At 45.8% G+C, this 20,030-nt stretch overlaps 1 protein-coding gene across 1 annotated transcript in view; it reads left to right on the top strand.

Moving 5' to 3' along the window:
- The first annotated feature begins 9,013 nt into the window (after nucleotides 1-9,013).
- LOC101983205 (aromatase) overlaps nucleotides 9,014-20,030 on the top strand; it is a 54,082-nt gene continuing 43,065 nt past the window's right edge. The window contains exon 1 of the mRNA XM_005347365.3: nucleotides 9,014-9,035. The gene's annotated coding sequence lies outside the window, so the exon portion shown is untranslated. The remainder of the gene's footprint in view (nucleotides 9,036-20,030) is intronic.

The raw sequence follows: 20,030 nt of genomic DNA, 5'->3' as shown, positions 1-20,030 counted from the left end.
GGAAGAAGGAATAGCACGGGTGTTCAAGCTCCATTCTTGCCAGCCTCTGCTGGAATGGGTGGCAGAAACATTGTGTATGACATGGAGTTGGAAGAATATCCCATCCCTGTCCCCAGTTCTTTCCACACAATCTTCTATATTCCCTGCCCCCACCTCGGGGTGAAATGTCAAGTGTTTCTTTTGTAAATACAGACAGAGAGCTGAACAGTTCTGTCTATTTACAAGAAGAGATAAAAGACTAAAGGACTTCTCCTGTTAAGGGATGTAGAAAGGATGCCCAGGATGCCTGAAGGGTAGGAAGAGAAGGGGGAGCCAAGAGCCCTATGTGCAAAGACCTTCCCGTGAAAGCATTGTAGAAGGTCTCACTGGACCCTCGACAGCATGGCTCTTCGCACACTTCCTTGGGAAGAACACGGAGTGACAGTGGATCTGAGGTGGTGTCTCTATTGGGGAGAGCACAGCCTTGGAACATGGGTCTCAGGGCAGCAGGCAGGTACAATAGCTCTGGGAAGACTGTTCTGTGCCCAGATTTGTCCCAGACGTGGCACAGGCAATGGCCACCCAGTCAGCCAACCTCTCATTAAGGGACTCGTCCCTAAATTATGACTTTTTGACAAAGAATTCATTAAAAATGTTGTTGGAACCGTGTGTAGTGTCGAACAGGGTATTTGAAATGTAAATTGTCTTCGTCAAAAAAGAATGGAATTCCATAGAAAGTGGGACGCATCCCAGACAATGAAGCGTTTCTCATCGTTAGAGACGTGTATCTCCCACTCTCTTACAGAGAATGCTATTAAACAAAACTTCTAGTTCTTTAGCAATAACTCCATTTCAGAACAACCCCTGCCTCAACACACACACACACACACACACACACACACACACACCCCACACACGCGTGTACACGGCTACCTTCTGTTTCTCTTGGCAGTGCAAAAAGGAAGTTATGTGTGTGTTTTTGCGCCGAGCTTACTGCTTTTTGCAGATCCTTTGTGATTATGTTGAGAGTTGTCAAGGGGGCCTGGATGTTAGAGCTTCTTGTTGAAACGGACTGGATGCTGAGTGTCGGGGCAGCTGGGAGGGCAAAGGGCACAGCAATCTCATTTTGTATTACTAGTAAGTCGAGAAACGAGTGAGATCTGGGAGGTTGTGCCATCCCAGGAGCAAAGCAGATCTTAGCTCCAGGACAAAGATGAAGGTGACTGTTTAGCTGGGAGCCAGATATTGGCCAGGGGTTCAAATCAAGGCATTTCTTCCAGAAAAGAGGGAAGTGGGTGTTAGGAAAAGAGTCAAGGTCCGATGAAAGTGTGTTCTCTGTAGAAAGGGAAAGGGCAAAACCATCTGGAATGAGCAATGGACTCTGATGAACCAACCTTGCTGACGAATTCCTTAGGTGGGAGATTCCAGAGTTCAACGGGGGGGGGGGGGTCTGTTGAAGCAAGTGGAACTGTGGGAAAACCTGTGACACTGGAGCAACTATTGAACACTAGTGTTGGCTCTAGGGATCAAAGCTTCAACTCATGCCACGGGGATGGGCAGGCTGTAGGACCCCCACTTTGGGTAGAGGGCAGTGTTGTTCTTCTTAAAAAAAAAACAGGGTTGTTCTTCTTAAAACACGGGGCACAGGACAGGCACACACGGCGGAACAAACACAGACACGACACGGCGGCTCCCACGTGGGTCCACTTTAATGGGGGAGGGGAACACAAAAGGGCGGGGAGGTGCGCAGGACACACAAGGAAAGGCGAACGAGAGAGAGAGCCTCGTGTGGCCCTGCCTTTTTAACGGGGAGCGCAAGGGTGTCTGGGAAGGATGTCCCATACCTGTGCGCACACCTGCGTTGTCCAGGAGGAGTCTGGGAGTTGTATTTTCCAAAGGAACAACAGGCAGAGCTTTGGAGCTTGAATAAGAACAACCGTTTCAAACATGAGTGGTCTGGGAAAGGTAACAGGATTGAACATGAAGACAGCTCAGCCGTTAGCATCAGAGGAGTGTCAGGCAAGGCAGAGAGAGCTACTGACAGCTACCATCGGCATGCCAGGGGTAGGAAGATGAGTGAGACGTGGTCCTTACTCCTGAGAGGGCTGTAGATTTTTTTCTGGGGGCTGGGGGAAGAGCGAGAGACATCAGGGCCTTAAGATATCAGTCCAGCTCATAGTTGAACACAGACAACTTTGCATTCCGTTTATTTTCCAACTTCTGGCACTGCCCATTATTCTATTCTTCCATGGAGATGTTGAACTTCCCAACATTTCCACCTCAACTCAACCACCGAGACTTATACAGGCTTTGGTTGTCTCCCATTGAGCTGACATTGCTGGGAAATAGTTGTTTGAAGAATGATCTTTGAAATTTTGTATAATATCTAATGAGGTATTTGAGATGTTAAACTTGATTTCAAAAAAAAAAAAAAAACCCAAAACAACAACAGGCTGGAGAGATGGCTCAGAGGTTAAGAGCATTGCCTGCTCTTCCAAAGGTCCTGAGTTCAATTCCCAGCAACCACATGGTGGCTCACAGCCATCTGTAATGGGGTCTGGTGCCCTTTTCTGGCCTGCAGACATACACACAGACAGAGTATTGTATACATAATAAATAAATATAAAACAACAACAACAACAAAAAAAAAACAAGCCACAGGAAGGATAGACCCAGGCAATTCAACATGTCTGGTTGTTAGAGACTTGCGTTTTCCAGTGAATTCAATGAGCTAAAAGCCTAACTCTGGAACAGCACCCCAACTTTATTACATATGCGCCATATTCCTCCTAATACTGAAAGAAGTAGGAGCGTACGTCTGTATGTGTGAAGCTGCGCTGGCCCAGCACTGAGGAAAGGGATGACTTGGGCTACATTTTATAGTCTTAGCTAGGAGAAAACCATGAGTTGGTTAATCATCGATTTGTGGGTTTTATTGGACAAATGGGAAGGGGAGAGGGAAGGAGGGAGGACATTTGAGAGCAGGCAGAGGCTGCTCAGAGGAGAGCTGGACAGAGCGGTAAGACCCTAGGACATTGGTAGGGTACAGAGAGCACAAACAGTAATAACTGCTCTGCTCAGAGCAGAAGCACCAAGTTCAACTGCAGTGACTCAAAGATGCCCAGGAGAGGGCTCTTAGCAGCCTCCAGGGTAGCACCTGAAGAATCTGACAAGGCCTGGCCTGGCAACACCTTGAGTTCAAGCAAGCTCAACCTTCGGCTTCCCAGCCAGCCACTTCTGAGCAGACTAGCTCCAGTCTGCCAGAGAATAGGTCTGTGTGCACCATGGACTCCCTGGCGCCTCTTGGAGACAATGGTGTTAGCCTGGTGGCCTTCTGCAGCCACCTTGTCTCCTAGTTGGAACGTGGTTATTTTCTCTTTCATTATTCTGCTCTAACATTGGCCCAGGAGTCTGGGAAGAACAGGATATTAAGGAGTACAGTGGGAAATTGTGGTCAGTTTCCTAGTTAATTTTCAAAGGACTTGGCTTTGCCTATTATTTTTTTATTAGTGTATATTAACTGTACAGATAGGTTTCATTATGACATTTTCATACATATATATAATGTATTTTGATCATATCCACCCCCCCAAACCCCCCCCAGAGGATTCCAATTAGTTCTGGAGCCCATGCCTGTGGTTGAGAGATGTATGGGTATGGGTAGAACACATGGTGGCAAACCCCTCCAGCTGGTTCTGTTCTCATTGGTGCCACCCCAGGGATGAGAATGTCAGGTGGGAGAAATAAAAGGCTCTTTCTGCAGGAATCAGCTTTGTAAGCCTGGGGTAGCAGAGCCTTCTGTGTCCCCAAAAGGCCTCTGAGGCACGGATCCGGAACCTGCTGAAACTTCCATTTTCATAATGTTCTGGGTGAATGGTCTTGCCTGTAGTTAAACCAAGTCTCTCCTGCGCATGGATTCCTTCATTACCTTCTGTAGGACTTTGATCGATATTCCAGTAGTATGCTGTATGCTCTCTCTGAAGAATGAAAAGTGGGGAGTCTCAGGCTTGGCATCAGGCAGGGAAAATGCTGTCTGAAGCAGGCACTCACAGGTTGCTTTTCTTGAGAAGGATTCTTTTCTTTCTTCTAAGGACAGTGTTCTTAAAATACGGTGTTTGGACATGCCTGGTCAGGATATGTGTGGTTTTGAAACGCGCTCCATATGCCATGTGGAAGTATTTTGTACCCTGCTGGCTAGAGACTGAGTCACAGAAAAATTGGTCTTCCAAAGAGAAAACCAAGACCCAAATAAAACACAAAACCAAGTGTCCAAAGATGGAGCAGTTAGATTTGCTGCTGTTTGGCCTTTGTTTCTGCTCACTGCATTTAAGATGTGTGCTGTGCCAGGTTTATGGAGGAGGGGAGAGCATGTGCCTGCCCAAGTGTGGAGGCAGGGCTTGGGGAGTGTTGCTGATCTACAGATGAGTCCTGACTGAGGGACATGGGTAGAGAGCAGAGGAGGAAGGACCGGAAGGGGGCTGCAGAGGCCAGGAAAGAAGAGAAGGCAGCTTTGGTGGATAAGTGGGAGTTTTACCTGCTTTAGTTGATGGACCTTAAGAAAACAATCATTGTGGGTTTATAATTGTGTCATGATTAGTAATTACCTCATGTTTTTCTCTTGAGGATTATAAGATACCAGAGTCAATTGGTTCCGGCCGAATATTCTTAGGATTGATATTGCATACACGTGTCTCGTGGGGCCAGATCACTGGCAAGTTCTTCCCTCGCAACTACGTCAGAGTCCTTCTGATTTCCTGCCTCATATTTTGTGTTTTTGTTTTTCCTCTAAGCAAGACTTGCATATAAGTACAATTGAGAATTTCCAGCTAGTAACTGGGTGTAAATTACCAGCTGTGAAGAAGGTCATCCTGAGCCAAATGATCCCCGAGAAGAACAGCATGGCTCTTCGAGACAAGTGATGAAATTGAAGCTGGGTGCTTATTAAACTTTGATCCTTTGTTATATTGGTTATTACACAAATTGCAGCACAAGAGATGTCCTACCTCAAATGTCTAGTATCTAACTAGAAAAGTTGGGCAGGTGTGATGATTCTGGCACTCAAGACAGTCAGCTTCCTCTAACACAGTCTTCTACATGTTGGACAATGTCTCTGTTAGGTTCTTGACAAGGGGGTTTGGCACCATCAAATGGCAGGCCTGCTCCCAGACTGTTAGTGGGCTCAAGTCTGGGGATTTTCTTCTGTGATGGAAGTCAAGAGGTAAAAAATGGGGAGGTGGGTCCTGGTTACATGTCAACTCTTCTGAGGAGTTCATTGGGCTCAAAAGTCCATGGGATGTCCTCTGACATATCCTTGATGTAAATTTTGCGCAAGTGCTGGGCACACTTGTGAAGAATCTGGGCGGGAATCAAGGGGATAAAGCGGCCTTTGCTGAGTAGACTGGGGTGAACAGGGCCAGGAAGAGGATGGCGTGCGTGGTCTTTGACAGATGGCTGAGATCAGAGAAGGTAGCACTAACCTAAGGTCTTGACTCCACTCATGAATCCCAGGCATTTTCTCTCAAGAATTATCATACTAGAAATTCCTGGGGACTTTGACAAAGATTTTACAGAGCCCCAAAAGGCAATTAGCATAGGCAGAAGCTTATTAAGGGACCTTTAGTTGGCAGGAGCTGCCCTCCCCAGGGAGAGCTGACCCTTGTTTCTTCCTGACCTTTAGGCCTAGAGTTCAAGAGGAGTCTGTAGTGCTTTTGCTTCCCTACACTTCACCCCTACTCGAGTGGTCACTTTTGGGTTAGGCAGAATTGCTCCAGGGCAGGCTCTCTTTTCCTTTCTTCCCTCAGTCTTTGGCTTCTAAGAGTAATTTCTGTCCAGAGAAGGCATTTGGGAAGGTGAAATTGCTTGAAACAAGCAACCTTATATTGGCAGGGACTCTGCTTCTATTAACTCCTCTAGAGCCTTTAAGGGGGTACCCTAGATCTTTGAAACATTCTTCAACCTTAACTAGATGATTGTGTTTCTCTTGAAGCTGTTCTGGCTCTTCTGGGACCCACTTCCTGGATAAACAGGAAGAGTCACTACACTGGAACCTTCCCTGGGCACAAAGGGTCCTTCCTAGTAGCTAATGAGGGGTATCTGATCCTTCCTAGACATGGTGTCTGCTGGGTTGCAGCTAAGAAATAAGACTTTGGTGTTGGGGGTGGGGTGGGGACTACTGGCAATTGAGGAATAGGTAATAGCACCAGGGTCTTTGTATTTAGTTGAGAGTGGCATCAGGGAATGCTTGGTGGCTTCTTTAGTGCCTGGCATCTCTATAGAGGATGCCTTAGTGCTTGATGCCACTGCATGTACCATCTGTTTCACCTGGAGACATGTGCTCACTGTTCTAGGCTCCTATGAGGGATAGAGCAGCTACTCCATTCTCGAGACTGGGAGAAGGATTACAGGGGCTGGGCAGATTGCCAGCAGTGGTGTGCTTGGTGTTTGGGGACTCTGGTCCAGGTACCCAGGAATAAGTGGTCTGCCATGCAACGATAATTGAAATGACAATGGATTATACTTCTTAGTATGAAGTTATATTTGCTGTGAAGCTTCAAGTTTGGGGCATTTGCCAAGCTTATTTCCTTTGGTAATCTCAAGTACTAGCAACTGGATGGGTTCTTAATCGCATTTACCCACTTACACCGGGCAGAGGAGAATCTTTGGCCTGCCAATGTCTTGAATCCAGGATGGTGCCTCAGTTACCGCTTGATGGGCAGGAAATGGCCAAAGGCAGGGAGATGTTCTAGAAATAGAAGTTGAGGTTTCTAAATGAATGGCCATGGGATAGGGGAAGATAGGGGAAGAGTCAAAATAGAGAAATCAGAATGGACGGTCAAAAAGGGTGGGCACACACTTAGGTCCAAAACACTGATGTCTCTGTAGAGACTTCTAATGGAGGACTGACTCACAGAGAGTCTAGAGTTAAAAGGGGTTGCAGTTTCTTGGAGTCTCCCCTCTCCCTTTCTCTTGGTTGACTTTGCAGTAATGTGTAGTTGCATTCTAATGCAAAAATCCTCAGCAAAGTGCTTGCAGTTGGAGAGGGAGAGAAGGGGATGATTTCCACCCTCAAGGAACATACGGTCAAGCTCCCGAGTATATTTCTCTGCTGCTCTTCTTGCTCTCTCAATTTCTTCCATAACCTTTTCTAGATATTTTATTCTCTTGCCTTTGTCCCTCCTATCTCTGATCTCCCAGTTTGTTTCCATGCCTCTTTAAAAGTGGTGGCAGCACAGACAAGACTAGAAGAGAAAGCACATCCTCACAAGGGAACATCTGTTTGGTTGGCACACCTGCGTTCATTCTGCCACACTCAAGATGTTGGGTCCATTTATAGTGCGGGTCGGTAGAAGTTAGTTAGCATTTTCTTTTCCTCTTTGAAGTTTTTGCTGGGGGTTAATGGTGTCACACTTTTCCAGGGGTGATTCTTTATGGGGATGTTTCTGTATAAACAAATTGGAATCCATTGTGTGCTTTTACTTTGTGGATCAACAATGGGCCATTACAATGGCTAGGGCTGAGCTAAGAACAGGACCTCTCCATCCAGTGTAGCCCTCCTGTCCCCACCTCAGTGTACTGAGAGAGTAATAGTGTAACACTGGTTAAGCTCAGAGCACAAAGGTCTGTAACAGTAAACTTGGAGTCAAGAGGGAAATAAAAACAGAAAACAAACTCAAGAGCTAGGGTATTCTCATCTCTTACTAACCCCCCCCCCCTTTTTTTTTCTTTTTTGAGACAGGGTCTCACTGTGTAGCTCTGGCTGGCATGGAAATGCTTTCTAGACTATGTTGGCCTCGAACTCATAGAAATCCACTTGCCTCTGCATCCCAAACACTGGGATTAAAGAGCCACCAACCACAGGTTTATCTCTTACCTTGATTTCAATTCCAAGACTTTGATGTCTTATGTGCTTATGTTATTCCCTACGATATGGGGGTGAAAGAGACCTTGAAGGATGGAAGTAGAAGAGATCCGGGAGAGGGTTGCATTACTCAGCTAAACAGTGAAGCCTTATTTTGCCCCAAATACCTCCAGTCCCACCTGTTTGGGAGCTTGAAGCAGTAACATCTGTATGTTAAAAGAATAAGGTTCTCATTTATCAGCATTATTCCTAAGATGTAAATATTACCCAGATATGTGTGTTGTTTAGCTAAGAGTTAACTTGAGAGGGGCAGGCTTTGGGGCAAAGTCAGGATGAAGAAATGTTGACTGAGACTTAATGAACTATATTGTTTCTGCCCTCCGGCTAACCTATGTCTGAATACAAGGGAGTAAACAAAAGCCTCTTACATTTAAGGCTAGCTTTCACTTCTCTCATACACACACACATATATATGCATACATACGTATGTATGCGTGTATATATGTGTGTGTGTGTGTGTGTATTCCTGGACCTGAAGCAGTACAGCATAAAAACCACCTGGCTAAAAGCTAAGATCCAACTTATATTTTCCTAAGTGTAGAATTTCTCTTTTAAAAAACACTAAAGGAGTTGACAGTTCCCACACATGTCCATTTTCAAAACTGCGCTCAAGTTTGCGCGGACAGGCGTGGGTGTGTGTATACTCGTGTGCACGGCTGCACCTGTATGCTTCAAACCTTCCGTGCCTTTAGACAACCTGACTAGGATCCCGCGAAGAGCAAAAGTTTTTTTAGTCCTTGGATAGTGCAGCCCCATCAAAAGGAGCCCGTGGCACCACTCGCTGTTCACAGAGAGTACGCACAGATCTTTCCCCCTCCTCTTGGTCAGTTTTTTTCTTTGTGATCAGTAATTGGCTTCTCTTGGTACGCTGAGATCTATTACAAAGCCAAACATCCAGAGGCCGAGATGAAATGACACAATTTGGTTATAATTTATGTTGGCCCCTGACATATATATTTTTTTTTAATGATTTGGTCTCTAAGCAACTGATCTCTTAGCAACAAGAAGCACCTTTATAAAAGATGGCACACAAAGAGTGGCTGCCAGAAAAGCTATCCGGTTTTTAAACGGCTGCTCATCATTAGCAAAACTCACCATCTTCAAGAGTCCAAAAACTAGAAGTGACCAGCAGACCCAGGTAACCACGCTATTTGCACATTTTCCTGAAAAAAAAAAAAAAGAAACCAAAAGCCTCATGCAACTATTGAAGAGAACAAATTTTTTTGAAATATACTCATTTGATTAGGTCTTAGTTGTTGGTCTTGTCTAACTTCTGATAAGAGAATGTATTCTTTTAAATATCTGCTTCTTGATTTAAAAAGATAAGTTGAATGTGGATTTCATTATCAGCAAACAGCTCTCAGGACATTTTGTTGGCGTGAGAACAGAAGAGGGGAGCATTTTATCTTCTGCAGATTTTCATTTGAAGGGACTAATAGTCTATATTGTGCAAAGATAGATGTGCAGAATGTCTCACCCACGCCATGCACACTCTAGGGAAATAAGTGTGGTTGTAGATTCTCAGAATATTTAAAGAGTAGCAAAATATTTTTACTTCTAAACTTGAGCTGTTTGTTTAATCCGGTGTCAGTTTCATTTGCTGCAGGTGGTAAAGGCGGTCTCCCCCTCCCTTTGGGAACACAAAAGCAGGCATTTTTTTTTCATTAGTGTTAAAAGAAAAGTGCATTTCCAAACTAAAAATACTAGAAATTATAGCCTTCTGTGTCTGTCTCATTTGCTTTTTTCAGGTATTCAAAAGCTGACGTTTAAAATTCTCTCTAGAAAATTAGAGTTAGAGAAAGGAAATAGTTATTTCATCTTTAGTCCTTAAATTAAGATTACATAATTATCAACCCACTTTTGGGGTACTCAGTAGACAGGAAAGGGAGAAGAGGTTTTGGTGGGGGGGTAGGAGGTGGAGGGAGGGAGCAAGAATCTTCACAAGCTTGGAAGCAGCATTGCAAGGAAACATCACAGAGGACAGAGTGTCAGAGCTTCAGGCGGGATGAGTTGGGTGGTGGCTAGCGATGGTAACCGGTTTCTGTATGAATGGTGACGCCTACTCTCTTTAAATCGAATCGCTTGCTGACAGCCTTTAGAAACAACAAAAGCGACGGCAGGCGAGTCGGAGGGGGATACACAACTTGGATCAGGACATTCCAAATCAGGACAATGCCAGACACTGGAACGGATGTCTGGAACCTAAGAAGTACCGCAAGAGCATGCTCTGAGGGCTTGTGTTTTTTGCTTTTGCTAACAACTCCAGGCAGAATTCCTTCTCATCCTGGCTGTGGTCGGAAGTTAGTAATGTGTACATTTTTACTTGAGTTGCAGAAACTTTCGTAAGTAGTATTCTAGGAACGCACAGAGGAGCACAGAGTCTTTTAGGACTAAATATTCTCTGGATTTCTACTGCAGTGTGGTGATGATTATGAAAAGGTGCCTGTGGCTTTCATGCTAAGGAAATTAGACAGCTAACCCTGTTGTATAACTTGCTGGTTGTGTTTTCAGGCTTAAATGCACTGTAGTCTCTTAGACACGGAGGAGGTTTAGAAGAGAAGGAAAGAGCCAATAACAGGTGGCAGGGGAGATTTTTGGGGGGCTCTTTGGGATTTTTCGAATGAAGCCATGGTTGTCTTCTGTGACATGGGTCATATATTGAGTTTTGCCTATGCATAAGGTGACAAAGGGCCCAAGGTATAGCCGGGCTCATCATTTTTGGCTGACTTGATGAGCCATTTCCTAGGATGGATAAGCAATTGCAGGATTTGAGACGTACAATTGAAACACTCCGAACAAATTGGCCTTGGAGCCTGAGCCAGTTCCTGCTCTGCAGTCTTGATCAGTCACTCCAGACCCACACATGCAAATGGGTGCTCTCTGTGGAAATGAGAATGACAAGAGAGCGGGGACCCAGTCAGGAGAACTTACCAGGAACAGCTTTTATTTCAGGACCCACGATTTGCATCACAACCGTACTGGCTGAAAACCTCGGCAAACTTGGCAGTCAGCTTTTTCCAAACCCTAGGCTTGAGTCAGGCGTGAGGTGAGGAGATGGAGGTGGTAGTTAGTAGATTCACTGCTGTGTTGCTGTGAATATATATGCTCCATTGGATTAACTCAGGACACCTTAACGCCCAGAGGAACACAGTCAGGACGGAACTTGTTCGGCTCCTATGAAGTCAGCCTCGGGCAGCAATGTCTCAGCCATCCTAAGTGGGACATGCCTGGTGTGATACTTCCTGCATTCTGCGGTGCAAGAGAAGCAAGAGTTAAAACCAGAGCAGCAGCTTTGGACCAGGTGCCCCCTGAGCGCTGGGCAGTGGCTGTCCTGTAGTTTTGTTTAATCCTCACAACAATTGTGCATAGGTATTGGTGTCTCTATTTTACGCACATGTTAAGTAAGCCAGGTTCAGCAATTTGCCAAGGAGTTCCCTATACCGTGAATGGCAAAACTGGAAGTTAAACCCGGGTTAGTCTGATTCCCTAGCCTGTGAGATTTTCTTGTGCCAATGGCACAAGATGCTTCTTAACACCATTGGAACAGTCCCCCTTAGTGAAGAGAAGGTTCTAGGGACTGGGCTGGAGGTGATGGGAGGGGAGGGTACCTTCACAAAGAGCATGTCTTTGGGAAAGTCTTGGGTCCTGTGCTTTCAGGGACTACCTCAGTCTATGAACTGGAGGTGGACACTCAGTCAGGCTGTGGCGGCAGCCGCCCCAGGGCACGTTGCCTTTCATTGCCGTGATGTATGTCTCAAGTGAAGTAGGGTAGGACTCTTTGAGGTATACTTTCCGTGAAAGGAGAGCTGTCTGAGTCAGGCCTCCCTGGTGGGTAGCCACCCCTGGAACACGAGAGCTGAAGAAGGCTTCTCCTCCAGAAAAGAAGCCTTAGCAAGATGCAAAATAGGTCTAGGGAAACCTTAGGACTGAAGAAGAGAAGAGCTGGGCTTGGTGTGGGCATGGCAGTGGGGAGTAGAATGACAATTGAGAGGCAAAGGCTTTCTTCTGAGGGAAAAAAGCCTTAGGAAAGAAAAGTCACCTATAAGATGGTGACTCCCTGTCCCCTGGGGCTTTCAGCATTGCCCTCATCCGGCTCAACCCCTCAAAAGTCCCCGACAAAGGGCTCAGTCTAAGCAAGGTTCCCTCAGCAGCACTCGGGGGACAGAAGGCTGGTGGAGGAAAACAAGACAGGGCATTTGTGGCTGGCCCAGAAGACAAACCGCCCACGCATCCCTATTTCTTTTGGTTTTCCATCAACCAGCTTAGAGACTTGGGCAGTCTTGCTAAAAAGCCACAGATGGTTTGTGTAGATGCGAGAATGCTATGGTTCTCTCTTCAGTCTGGGAAAGATGATGGTATGTACAGGCAGAAAGATTCTGCACTGCTCTAGGGATCTACAGTGGTTTGGGAGTGCGACTTGGCATGATTATTAAGTGAATATAGAGGTAGAACTTTACCTACCATATTCAAATCCATCCTGGTGGGAGGGTTGCTAGCATTTCCAAAGGGTGTAGTGGACGACTTCCCCCTTTTCCCCTTCCTCCTTGCTGAGCTAAGACACTTTTCTCTGGTCATATGCCAGATGGCTTAGGAAGTCTGAAGTGCTTGCTTACAGGCGGTTTTCAGTTTAGAATAAGAACAATCCTTGTGTAAAACTGGACGAGAAGTCTTTAATCCTCTGCCAGTTTATAGCGCCGGTTTCTTAGAATTCTTGTGTGTGCGTGATGAGACACGCTCTCCTCCCTCTTTGTGTTCCTGCCTGGTGTGTGGTGCTATGACACATACGCTACATGTGTCTGACACCCTGTGAACTTAGCATACCTGTGACATGCTGCAGTCCACTCCCTGCGTAGTGCACACCAAGTCTCCTTGTACCTGACAACTCTGGGCAGGAGACAACCACTGGACTCACGTTGGTTCTCAGAACTACATAAATTATGATTGATCTGGGAGATGACTTGGAAATTGCATAACTTGGATGTTTTGGAGCCGATAGAACTGAGGAGATGCTCTCAAGTCTCAAATTAGAGCTGAAGATAGAACCTAGCTCTCTTGACTCCCAGTCCAGTGCTCTTTCCGCTGTATGACAATAGTGTTATTCCTATGGAAAAGGTAATAGAACAGACCACTACCCCAGGAAAAACTGGGTACTGAGCAAGTTTAAGGGCAATGACTGCTACACAAAATCATATGAAAATTATTAAAAACATAAACGTGATTTAGCAGCTCCCCATAACTAACCATCTTTATTCTTTCTGTAATGTAAATGTGTGGCTTCTTGCTAAAATGGAAGACACTTGGAGTGCCCGAAAGCTCGTCAGCCTATTAAAACCCCACAGTTTCCTCCCTGCATGAGTAGTAAGCAAGAGAGGAGGAGAAATGTCCCCTCCCATCCTGAATCCTAGTGTCCAAATAGATCACTCATTTATATAGTCGGCAGAAAGGAAAAGGGTGTATCTGCGTGTGTACGTCGCAGAGCCACAAACAGTGACAGGTGCTTTGAAGAGGTCACTCTCAGACTCGCTGAGAGCAAGCTTCCTCCCTACTGGTCATAATCCTGGAGGAGGATGCCCCAGAAGGGCCCTGCTGTAGCGGGCCAGTTGCAGAAACTCTGATGACAGGGCCACAACCTTGATCGGTGGTGCCAAAACTCATCTGCCTGGAGCTCCTGGCCTCACATCCTGTACAGACACCTACGTATAGGCTTAACATTGATAACCTGGTGTGTTGATATTCTGACCAGAGGATCTTCTGTGTTTAAAGAACAGAGGACCACGCCATAGAGTGATGTTTGGTGAGCTAGTCTTCAGTGTACGGGAATGATGTTCCCAGTGGTGGCTCAAAGCTCGTGATATAAAGGTAAATAAGACATGCTCCTTGTCTTGAAGACGTTCACACTCCAGTGATGTTTGTTTATAGTTAACTTGGGGACCTGTTATTGTCTTCTGCCTTGGAGTTACGGATATGCTCAAGGCAACGCCCCCATAATGCCTATTTTCTGATCTCTTGTGCACGGTGGTGTACACATCTGGAGGAAAAGGCTGATGTGGTGCAGGCACTGGAGGGTCCTGGAGGTTTAGATTCCTCTGGTTGGTATTGTTAACTGTAGCAATAAGTTGTTAGAGTTTCTCTTGCTCTGTAACAAGAACTAACTTGGCTTGTTGATTTCCAATACCAACCTTCTTATGGAAATCTAAAAGGCTCTTTGCCTCAGCATGGTCGAGTCCCAATTGACATATCTCTTGTTTCTCAGCATATTCTTTTTTTTTTTTTCTTTTTGGTTTTTTCGAGACAAGGTTTCTCTGTAGCTCTCAGCATATTCTTGCAGGCACCTGCAGCCTCGCTTGTGGTGTCTTGTAGTTGCCAATATTGTTCTCCTACTGTTATACCAGCTGAGGTGTCTCCTAAGGTGTCTCCATGGGCTGTTGCAACTCCTGAGGAAGTGGCTGATAGCCAGGGAATATCCCATGCTCCAGATTGTTAACCCCAGATAGATTAAGTATTCATACAAAAGGAGCATCTTCTCAGTGACGTGCTAAGCCCTTCAGTGCTAGTTTAAAGCTATCCACCTCTGTTCTAACCTTAATTGTCTGGATCAATCGATGGAGAGTGATTCGGTCCCGTTCCTTGTGCAATACACGATCTAAAACAGTTTTGACAATTATGAGCCTGGAAAACGGCTTGAGCCATCAAATTGGTAATGATAATATCATCAGCATCATACCCTGCAACTAAATTAATGCCATGGTGAATTAACATAAACTTGAAGGTAAAAGCTTGCATTGCTCTCATGATCCCGAAAATAATCATCATAAAGCCAGAAGTATGCCAACCTTAGGGACAACATATTAGACTTTGTTCAGTATGGATGACTATTTGACGCTTAACCTTTTCTAGACACGCCCTCTCTCCAAAAACAAGCTGTTAGGAGCAGCGAGGAATGAACCACAGAGCTCAACAGATCCAGGTAGAAGTTTATTAGAAAAGAGTGAGGATGAGGGGGGAGAGCTATATCGGCCAACCCAAAGAGGAAGTAAAGACCAAAGGGGCAGGCAGAGCTTACTTAAATAAAAAGGAAAAGTTTGTGTATGCATACAGAACGGCCAAGCAATGCAGGACACAATGATATGTGGTTGCAGGGCCCCTAGGCTGGCTAGGTATTTGCCTGCATGCCGGTGGCAGCATCCTGCCCTCTGATGGGGTCAGTATAATGCTGGAATCCTAACACAAGCTGCAAAATAAAAGGAACTGTCCTACTTTTCTGTGTCCGATAAAGTCTGTCTTGTCCCACCACCTGGCCCTATATCTGGAAAGAACTTATCCAAAACTTGGAGCACAGTCCATTTTTCTTAAGGTAGTGTTGTGCAGCCCTAGTTTCAGAGGCCTCTGGGTTTCTCTCGTATGCACGATGAATGCACAAGGTCAGTAAACCCCTGTCTAATAGGTCACCAGGACAATTCCAGCTTCTATTGTGTAAATTTGTGAGCAGCTCGGCAGGTTCTGGGACTCCAAACGAGAAAGTTTTAGAACTTCATACAGAAGATTCAACAGGTTCCGTTTCGAGGTTAAGGATACTATGCAATCCAACGTCTTCTTGGGCTTCTAAATAAGAGTGTAACTTCTTAATCGGCTATTTGAGTTTTGCCATTTTAAAATGTTCTGACAAGCTTGGTTAGTTCTGTTAATGGATAAAACTAAAGTTAATGTTGATTGACTTTGCTGATATTGAAGTTAGTGAAGAATCTTCTTCCTCCCTTGATTTTTAACACAACTTCTGATGGAGTGTGTGTTAATAATGCCTATTATTCATGTCTCTGATTGTCATGAGCATGTTATGTGTCTGAAACATAAACATGTTTATGTCTTACTACAATGTCAGAATTTGTTGAATAACAAGAGAGAGAGAGAGAGAGAGAGAGAGAGAGAGAGAGAGAGAGAGAGAGAGAGAGAGCACAGGTGTCTGACGAGGCCAGAGGCATCAGCTCCTTGGAGGTAGTGTTACAGGTATTTGTTTGCCACTTGGATCTGTGTGCTTCAGGTGGATCTGAACTCTGATCCTCTGCAAGAAGAGATCTCTCTTAACCACAGAGTCATCTCTCCAGTCCTCTTTTGTTCAAATCTTAATTAATAAAATTAACTCTCAAATCTTAAAATTACCTTTAAGACAGTAAATATAATCTATCAATATAGGTCACAGAATAGCTACAAAGTGTCTGGAAAGTCACAGCAGAGTTCAAAGATGCCTGGGAGGTCAAAGTTGGGAGACTCACAGAGACGCAAAATAGGACGGGTGAGAGTGAGGTAGGGTATGCACCTGGGTGGGGGGCAGGGGGCAGAGAGCTCGCTCCCCCTCCCCGGGAGGGCTGCTGTAAGCACCTCTGATGCTGATGCCGCCTTTGAGTCCTTTCAGAACTACTAGGGTGCGGTGCAGTGGAGGCAGGGGAGTCCAAGGGCCGGGCTCGGACCAAAGAATAAGATCCATGTGGATGACCGGGTGGACAGGCAGATGACAATCTGCCTTGGCTGTGTCAACATCAAGAAACCCGGCTGAGCTGAAGCTCATGGGAATAGTAAGAAATTCTGTCAGTCTCTTGGCATTCCTACCGGCAGGTGAGATGAGACAGATGATCATAGGGATCAGAACCCCTGCACTTGCGCGCGGCCTCTCATTTTGGGGTACAATCTAGGCAGCTATACATTGCTCTCAAGCGGGTGTGTCTCAGGCCTGGTTTTCCTGATCTAGTTTCAGGACATCTATGAGCTCCTATAGTCCCAAGTTATTCTGATAAATTTATAGCACACCATCCTTCCTACTTTGAGGAGTAAGGTACTAGTCAGTGTCGTGGGTGCTGCTGGATGGGTGGTATTTTATGTGCCCAACAAGGTACGCAGTCTCCTGGCATCCTCAAAATGGAGTGAGGAATTGCCCGTAGGATGGAGTCAGCGCGAAAAGGCAGGACTTGACACGTTGTGAAGTAATGTAAGGCGGGCCACAGTCTGATCTCAGCACCAGTGAGGTTACTGTAAAGGCCCTGAGTGGTCCTGCTCTACTCCTTTGCTCGTAGAGCAAACCAACTCCAGACTAGTCCAAGATACTATCCCTGAGTGTTTAAACTGCTTTACACCTCACCAGGCTCAACTGTTTCCAATTTGCCTCTTCCCAGGCTGTCTGTGTGTTCAGCTATGGCCATCTATCTGTGTAGCCTTTTAAAAGGGACGAGACACTGAGACACACTAGATGACTAGATGTATACTCCAGCATGGGTTGACCCAAGCACATTTTTTCCCCCAACTCAAGGCACGAGTTTAGTTCTTTCCCTGACTTTTTGACAGCGTTTTTCCTTAGCTATCCCGTTGTTGACTAAGGCTTTAGCGATCCTTTAGGACCAGTGTTTCTGGTAGAGCACTCAAGATCCATTTTCATTTATGTTCTGCGCCACCAGCGTTCACTTTTGAGTTGATTTCTAGGTCTTGTACAAAAGTTGCTCAGGAAATACCCCTGATTCCCTTCACCCTAGCCTGAGTAGGGCTCATCTCTCTGTTGTTACTCTTTGGTAATTTGCATGCTTCCTTTCTTTGGAGGCCAATCACATAACCCTGGCTGCTGTTTGCCTTTGTTTTGCTAGATTTCCCCTGGGCCTTAAAGCAGAAGCAAGGGTTGTCTCTGTGTTCCTCCTGGTCAACCTCCTCCCTCAATACTGGAAACTTGACACCCTGCCTTGCCCTTGGAGTTTGCACTTCAAGAAACCTCAGGGACTCAATGGAGCAGAAACGTGATTTGGGCTCTTTTTCTCCTTGACAAAATGCATCATTTGCTCACACTGAAAATCCTCATGCTTCTCTCTGCCCACACACCCTGGCTTCCTGTGGAGTCTCCCCATCTGCCTGGCATTTTCTTCCCACCTCTAAAGAGCTTTCCAGGCTCCTGTGGCCCTGGCACCTGCACCATCAATTCCTGCTTATGGTTCATTTTTAAGCCAGTAAATCAGGGGAACTACAGGGCTGAGTGCTTCATATGAACAGAACTGTCCTATCGGTTTTTGTCTCTCTTGGCCTGTTATGGTCCGGCCCTCTCTCCCGACCCAACCTGTTGCACCACTAAGAGGAACCTTTGAAGTAACAGCTGTCTCCTTGACCAAGGAGCTGTTTATCCTGGACTGACACCCTATGTGTAAGGCCCAATTTGCCCTTCCCAAATGTCCCCTGAAGTGGGACTGGAGCACAAGACGTCTCTCAAGTTCTTTTATTACATCATATTTCCTTGCACTTAGCCAAAAGGAATTATCCATCTCTAAGTATTTCTAAACATAATGTACTCTGAGAACCAATAGTTGCGTAATGAACACACCATTTTTTTTTAAAGCAAGAAGGGAAATTTGGGGTCTTTGATAGCATTGATTATTTTTCTGTTGCTGTGATAAAATACCGTGACAGAAAGGAAGTTGCTTATGATTCCAGAGGGTTAGAGCAGGAGTGGGGAGTCATCTTATTTCATTGCAGGCAAACACAGGTGAGGTACTTCCTGTAGCAAGGCTCCGCCCCCTAAAGGTTTCATCTCTTCCTCAGAGAGTGCCACATGTCATGGGCACCAGGTGTAGTCAAGAATAAGCCACTAGACTGCATAGGAGTAAAGGCGTGTTAGAAACGTCACCACGGATGCAGACACCAAGTTCTGAGCTGAACTGTGATCCTGGAATGTAAGCAGCATGGCCTGGCCTGCGAGAAGCCAGTTGGAGGCTCAGGGAATGGCAAAGTTTGTGGAGAGGAGATTGTGACTGGGAAGTGGGCAACGCTCACTGAAAGGAAACAGGGCCCCTGGGGTACTGCGTGGGGCCTGTGTGAGGAGCCTCCAGCTCTTCTGAAGCAGGACAGATGTGAGTGCCAGCCGTACTGCATAAATAAAAGAAAGCAAAACCAAGAAGCCACGAAGATAAGATGATTCCAAGGCAGAGACTTTGGGTCAGTCTCGTCCTGCTGCCCAGTCAGTGGCCAGCGTTGGGCAGACTGCCCTGAAATCGTCCCACCTGCCTCTTCAAGTCAGAACGAGTGCTCGAGAAATGTGTGCATGTAAGTGCATGGTGTGTATATGTTTGCCCTGTGTACACTTATGCACACACACAATGCCTCTTGTGGTCCTCAAGGAAGCATAAAACTGAAGTAGTGCTTCTGTTGGCTCCCCAGCCAAGAGCCCCTCCCGGCCTACGAGCCTCGCCCAGAGGCATTCGTGACTCCAGGATGATGGAAGACCTTCATTAGATTCCTTACTATGGGAAATTTCCAGAGTGTGTCCAGAATCACCACCATACCATAGAATAAACTCCACCTCTGGTGTAGGTCATGAGGCGTAGATGTGAACGCAGTTGACAGCAGCCATTGTTACCACTGCACAGCAGTAACCACGGCAGTGCTGTCATTGCCATAGGGAGCCTGGGCTGGCTACTGTGGAACCAGCACCTGTGACTAACCACTCTGTGACGAGAAATTGTCTGAGCCCGGGCACTTGAGAGCTAAGGGAGAAGTATCAATAGCAATGTCTATTTTTTTTGCGGGGGGGGGGGGCAAGACCATCCACCCCGTATTTGTGCATACAAAGCTCACCCCTCATCTGACCCCCTTTTTCAAAATTCTTGGTGACAAAAACTTTTTCCCATTTCAGTGTCTTTTTTGTTTTTATTTGCTTGTTTTCTGAGCAAGGGTTTCTCTGTGTAACAGTCCTGGCGGTTCTGGAACTGGCTCTATAGACCAGGCCGGCATTAAACTTCCAAAGATCTGCCTGTCTATGCCTCCCGAGTGCTTGGTGTGTGCCACCACTGCCTGGCCCCTATCTCAGTATCTTTGTCTTTCGAGGGGTACTATTTTATCATGACTGTTAGCTGCCCCTTACTGGGGAGTAAATGTTTTTTGTTTTGTTTTTGTTTTTTTTTAACCGCTGTCCTTGGAGAGGGAATATGTTAGCCACTGTGCTTGGTGTTTGGTGGGAATGAGTGCTAAAAATCCTCGTGTCGTTGAGGGAGGCAGGTGCTCCTTCATTATATGGAAAAACTTGTCCAACAAACATTATAGGTCTGTTAGGTGGTATATTTTTTAATTATGTGTTTAAATACCAAGTTCTATATAGGCATGTGTTAGATCA

Source organism: Microtus ochrogaster, chromosome 5 (genome assembly GCF_000317375.1).
Source record: "Microtus ochrogaster isolate Prairie Vole_2 chromosome 5, MicOch1.0, whole genome shotgun sequence".
Lineage (NCBI taxonomy): Eukaryota > Metazoa > Chordata > Mammalia > Rodentia > Cricetidae > Microtus > Microtus ochrogaster.
The sequence above is the reverse complement of the archived record's forward strand: the minus strand, read 5'-3'. Positions and strand labels throughout refer to the sequence as shown.